Source organism: Dasypus novemcinctus, chromosome 16, assembly GCF_030445035.2.
Source record: "Dasypus novemcinctus isolate mDasNov1 chromosome 16, mDasNov1.1.hap2, whole genome shotgun sequence".
NCBI classification, from domain to species: Eukaryota; Metazoa; Chordata; class Mammalia; order Cingulata; family Dasypodidae; genus Dasypus; species Dasypus novemcinctus.
In genome coordinates this window covers 54,894,623-54,900,622 of record NC_080688.1, presented here as the reverse complement: position 1 = coordinate 54,900,622, position 6,000 = coordinate 54,894,623, and positions in this window count along the sequence as shown.

The following is a 6,000-nucleotide window of genomic DNA, read 5'->3' as shown; positions in this document are numbered from 1 at the left end:
TTTAAGATTTATTTATTTATTTAATCCCCCCTCCCCCGGTTGTCTGTTCTCTGTGTCTATTTGCTGCATCTTGTTTCTTTGTCCGCTTCTGTTGTTGTCAGCGCCATGGGAATCTGTGTTTCTTTTTCTTGCATCATCTTGTTGTGTCAGCTCTCCGTGTGTGCGGCGCCATTCCTGGGCAGGCTGCACTTTCTTTCGCGCTGGGCAGCTCTCCTTACAGGCGCACTCCTTGCGCATGGGGCTCCCCTACACGGGGGACACCCCTGTGTGGCAGGGCACTCCTTGCGCGCATCAGCACTGCACATGGCCAGCTCCACACGGGTCAAGGAGACCCGGGGTTTGAACCGCGGACCTCCCATGTGGTAGATGGACGCCCTATCCATTGGGCCAAGTCTGCTTCCCACCATCATCTTCTTAATCATGATAACTATCATGATGTATATCTAGGTCCTATTTTACCAGTCATAGACTATTATCTCATTCTATCTTCAAAATCAACCTGTAAAGTCTGAAGTTAATAATTTGTCTATTTTGTTGTTGATGTTGGTAATGCATATACAATTCTTATTATGGTATCTGGCACATTATAAGTGGTTAATAAATATTAGGTATTGATTGAATTTGCTCACCTTTCATGGCACAGCAAGGAAAAAGTAATTGTGTATTTAAGAGAGAAACAATTCTTCCCTCTTTCTGGGCAAAGAAAATAATATGTAGTACCAGACATTTTAAAGAATATATCACATGTTCAACAGCTTCAATGATGATGAGTTAATAGGTATTTATTAATAATAAATACCATGTGAAGGAAGATAAGGAGGACAAAGAAATAAATAATACCTCTATCATCAGTGAACTCACACTAGAGTCAGGGAGCCCAGGCATCTGAATGCAAAATTTAAATAAAAATAGAGTAACGAACAGACAGCACAAGATATGCCTTATAGTGTATAGATGTTTGATAATTGTGTGAAAGACAAAGTGATGGTGATTTCAGGCAAAGAGTTTTCTGCAGACTCAAGAGGCTGGGGAGCCCTGCGTAAAGAAGAAAAAGCTTAGCAGGGGCTTGCTGTAGCTCCAAGACTTGTAGCCACTGTAGGGTGTGTGCTGGAACTGAGCTGATCGATATGTCTCCAGCTTGGCTGCCATGGAGTCCCTCCTCTGTTTCATATTCTGAAAGCCCAGTTTGTGGTGCTACAAGATGAGAAGTTCCCCAGCCACGTCAGCAACTTCAGAGTGGCCAAGCAAAGTTCTTGTGGAGGACTCTAGTCAAGAGATGGCAGTTGCTAACTTGCATTTGTGTATTTGTGAAAATGAGAGCTTACCCTTATCAAACGGTTGGTGGAGAGAAATAAACCTTTGAATCATCTGGTTTTATAACAAAAAGTAAGTTCTATGACAAGTCTTTTCAACAAAAAGGAGAGGACATGTCCCCAACTACAGGAGGCTTCCATCTTAAGAAAATAAAACAAAGACCTGGCAGCGGGCAAAAGGTTTTGCTATAAAGTAAGGATAATATCAGATTTTGATCTGTCCCAACTATTGTTTGATGTTGGATGAATTCCTTCCCGCCCCTGTTATCTTACTTATAAAAGGTTGAGCGAGGTATTCCTTGCTTTGAAGTCCTTAATTATATCACAATTTTTAAACAAACTGAAATGTGAGCTACAGCAACACAGGGAATCTTTGGCTATACAGGTCAAAGAAGATGATAGAAATGTAAACAGGACAACTAAGAATATTTATATCCTTAGGGATTTTTGTCATAAAATGTGTTCAGTCCCATTCCCCAAGACAGATGATAGTGAATGGGTTTACAGGGAGTTGGAAAGACACCAATGCCATAGCAGTCCACCTCAGCAATTAAAATTTCCATACTTCTGCCTTTTGCCTAAATTCCTTCCATTTGGACTGTGTTTTTAAGTCTAATAATCCTGATGGAGGAAGACATGAAATTGCAACCAAGGAAAGCTTCACAGAAGGGAGGAAAACATAAAAACTGCCATTTGCAGTTATGAAACTGAAGAGAAAGAGAAGGTGATGAGAAAAACAAGAATGGAGCTACATTATATAGTTCAATTATATATATATAAAAATTATGTATTATACTCTCACCCAATCTTCCAGGAGTTTCTCTTGCCCCTCCATCTCTGATGCCTCTGCTATGTGCTCCTTGGATACAGCTCTACCTTGTCCCCACCTCAGCTTCTGTCCTGAGGCCCCCAGCTGCCTCTGTGACTGGTTATGCATGCAAACTCACATGAGCAGGAACAAGCCAGCATGCCAGGTGGTTCTGAGTTATCTGCCTTGGAGCTGCTAGCATGAAGATGCCCTTTAAGACTGGTGGTTAGGAGGGTGGGCCAGGAGAGAAAAGAACAAGTACTATTGAGCATCTCTTAAGTGCTAAATACTATACAGACACTTTAGACATTTTATTTCATTGAATCTTCACAATCACCCTGACATTTCTTGTTATTACTCTCTCCTCCCAAGAGAGCAGCCCAGAGAGATAAGGTAATACTTCTAGAGTCCAAATAGTTCCACCTTGGCATATTATATTATTTTTACATTATAACTTGCTTCTATATTTATTGGATGCTTGTGGAATAGGGACATGTGAAACCACTGCCCTAACTCAGAGGACTAGTTCCTAAACCCAGTTCCCAAACCTAGTATTGTTGCAGAGATCCCCACTCATTCTCCATCCTTACTCAGATGCTCAGGATTCTTCTTTCTTGACCCTGTGCATGGAGCAGTTGGCCAAAGAATTAGCAAGGTCTGGGGTTGTCCACATGACATAAAGATGAATGGGTACAAGCTAGAGACTTGGGCCCAGACAGCACTTTTAAGAGGACACCAAAGGACACTGTCTTGGATGCCCTAGAAGAGAAGTCCTTGATAGAAGCCATAAGAAGGAGATGGTGGCTGGTAATCACAAATGAAGGCAGGCAATTTGGGGATAAGGATGCAGCTCCATTGAACTCCAAAGTACATGAATAATGTCTGGTGTCCATGAAGTTTCATGTTCAGTCCTTTTCTTCTGGATTTTAAAAACCTCCCCTCCATCTGTCTCTCTTCTCTCCATTTCTCAGTTTAGAAGTCTCTTTAAAGTCTACCCAATCTGTAAATAAATATGTTCTATGTGACAAAATCTATTCTCAATGCTTTAATTGAGCTAAGAGAAACCAAAAAAATGACTTCACCTTCAAGATATTACAGTGTCATTGGATTAAAAAAGGCATAAACTGATGAAGTAAGAAGAAGGTACAAATGATGGCATGCATTTATAAAAAGAAAACATAAAACAGATAGCCAGGAGGATCAGAAGAAGAAAAGACTTAGGATCAGTCTATCCTGCCAGGGTGTAAAATTTTTTTCCCCACATGTTTTTCACCTCTACTCCTCTGAGTGTAATTTAAACTAAACATCTATCCCCAGTGATGGCATGAGGAACATAGCACAGAGCATGGGAATAGGCACTCAGTGTACAATAAATACAGGTGAATGGGATGACTTAATAGATGAACAACAATCTTGAAACTTGTCTATTTTCTATAATCAGATTTTTATATCACCATGAATGTATGATTTTATCTTTTTTACAAGTCCTTTCAGATATTTCTAAGTATTGATCTATTCCTCTTTATCATCTCTCCAGTGGACACATCCTTTGGTGATGCTGTGTTTACATTTTTAGACGTGAATTGATTGATTATTTATATAATGTCACTTAAAATCTATTAACATATGTCCTATCCATGTTCTATGTATCTATTGCATACGTAAAGGAAAGAGCTGAGTCATATCTTCTGTACCAAATTCAATCATTCACTGAATCTCTTGGGGCCTCTTTCTTTCTGTATTTCAATGTATTCTTCATTTTTATTTTCATTACATCCACCATTCTAGACCCTAAGATAAATTGTTTAGTCTACTCAGTTTATTTCAAAATATCTCTTTGAACAGCTTATATGCACTGGGTACTGCAGTAGACACTAGGAAGATAAAAATAACTATGGCACTGAATGTAGGCATTAGCAGTTTGGTAGCAGACTATATACAAGTAAGCAGATAATTTCTATATTGTTAAGTATATTAAGTGCTCCAAAAATATGAAAAAGGCGAGCTTAGGAGCTAAAGAGAGGAACACAAATCAGATATAAGCTCCTGGAGGGGTTGCACTTGAACTATGTTTTGAAGAATGAAGAAGGAGAGGAATTCTGGGAAAGGTAGCAGAGTAGCAAGCTCCTGGATTCAACTATTAAAAAGGGAGGAACATTCTGAACAATTATTTTGAAACTCAGGAGGCCAGAAGAACTTTATATAGCATCTAAGGAAGAGCAGGAGGAAGAGGCTGATAAATTATGTTAAAGAACAGTAAACTGAACTCTGTGTGTGGTGGCTACTGGCCCCATCACCTACTCTCATGGCAGTCTGCTGCGAGGTTCAGTCCCTTATTAACCTGCTGGTGAAAGAAAAGGATGTAAAATTCATCCTCTTCCCCAAGGACAGGAATGGGCAGAGCCATTCAATGATCATAGTTTTTGATTTGGATTACTGAGGTCCTGGTTCTGAGGGCAGCTATTGTTTCAACCTGCCCCAGACAAAGGTGATGGTAACCATTATTTCAACCCTACCCTAGACAAAGGCAAAGGCAGTCATGGTTTCAACCCTATGCTGATAGGGGCAGAGGTTGTAGAGATTAAAGATGGAGTACTTCCTCAGGGATGCAGAGGATAGCTAGCCCAAGAGCTGCATTTGCTGGACAGGCCAGGGAAGCTTAGCCTTGAGCACTTTGTGCCAGTTTGCACCACCTTTGTGGATCTAGGGCCTTGTTTTGGCTGGGAAAGAAAACCTGCTCTCCAGGTTGAACCACCTCCCAGAATTTGACCTCCAGACAAATGCAGCTTAAAGACCCTAAAAGGAGTATAAAAAAACTATAGAAGGAGTAAGGGCAACATCAGGACCAAATGAGCTGTTTTGGGAATTCACAGAGCTGGAGACTTCAAGGCATAGATCTGGAGAGAGCTCAGCAAAGAGATAAATTGCTCAAGGTAAAACTATGAATTTCTTTCCCTTGAAGCAGGAAACTGGAATATCTAAGCCCTACCCTCAAGGCAAAAAGCTGCAGTGAGCCCCAGCTCCCACAGGTTACCTAGCCAGAGGAAGCATTCTCCTAGAGTGGGAGGGTTCTGGCGAAGGGTGGAGAGGGGTTTCCTTTCTGTGGGTTTGGTTGCCTGGACTACCTTTTGAGCTTTGAGGAGCATACCAGCTGGCTTGTGGTGGCACTGGGAAAAGAGGAGAGGTGACTCTGTTGAGGCACTGTTCTGGGATAGAAAAATGTGGCCTGGGAGGAGGAACCAGGCAATTGACTAGTCCAGGGCTGAAAACCATCAAAATTTCAACTCCCCTAAGGGGAGGAGAGAAGTAGGAAGCACTAATAAGCTTCCAAGAGTCTATTTAGGGTCCCCAGAGAGGAGGGAGTGGTCTGGAAGAAGGTTAAGAGACATTTTTTTCTGTTGTGAGTTAAGTCACCAGGGTCCCATTTGAATTTCAAAAGGGAATACTTACTAAGGCTATTACATCCTGCTACCCTGGGAGAGAAAGCAGAAAGGAGAGAGAGAGGGCAGGGAAAGACTCCTAATCGGGAGGAATTTATCCAACTGCAAAGTCAAACCTGCCCCGGGGAAAGTGACTAGATAGCTTCTGAAGAGATAACTGACCCCTTTAGCTCAGTGTAGGAATTTGTGCCCTGACTATACAAGATGCCTAGTTCAATTCCTTGCTCCTCTTAGAGTATTGATTCACCAGGATATCAAACATCCAGCTAATTCTTTAGGACAGGGAAAACATACACGTTATTCCTGCATTAGCTTCTTGGGTCTCTTATTTTTCGAAAAAAAAAAAAAGAAAATATTATTTTTGTTTTAAAATTTAACTTAGTTTACACACTAAAACCCACTTCAAAACCTGCAGAAGGAAGGCTGCAGGGTAATTGAT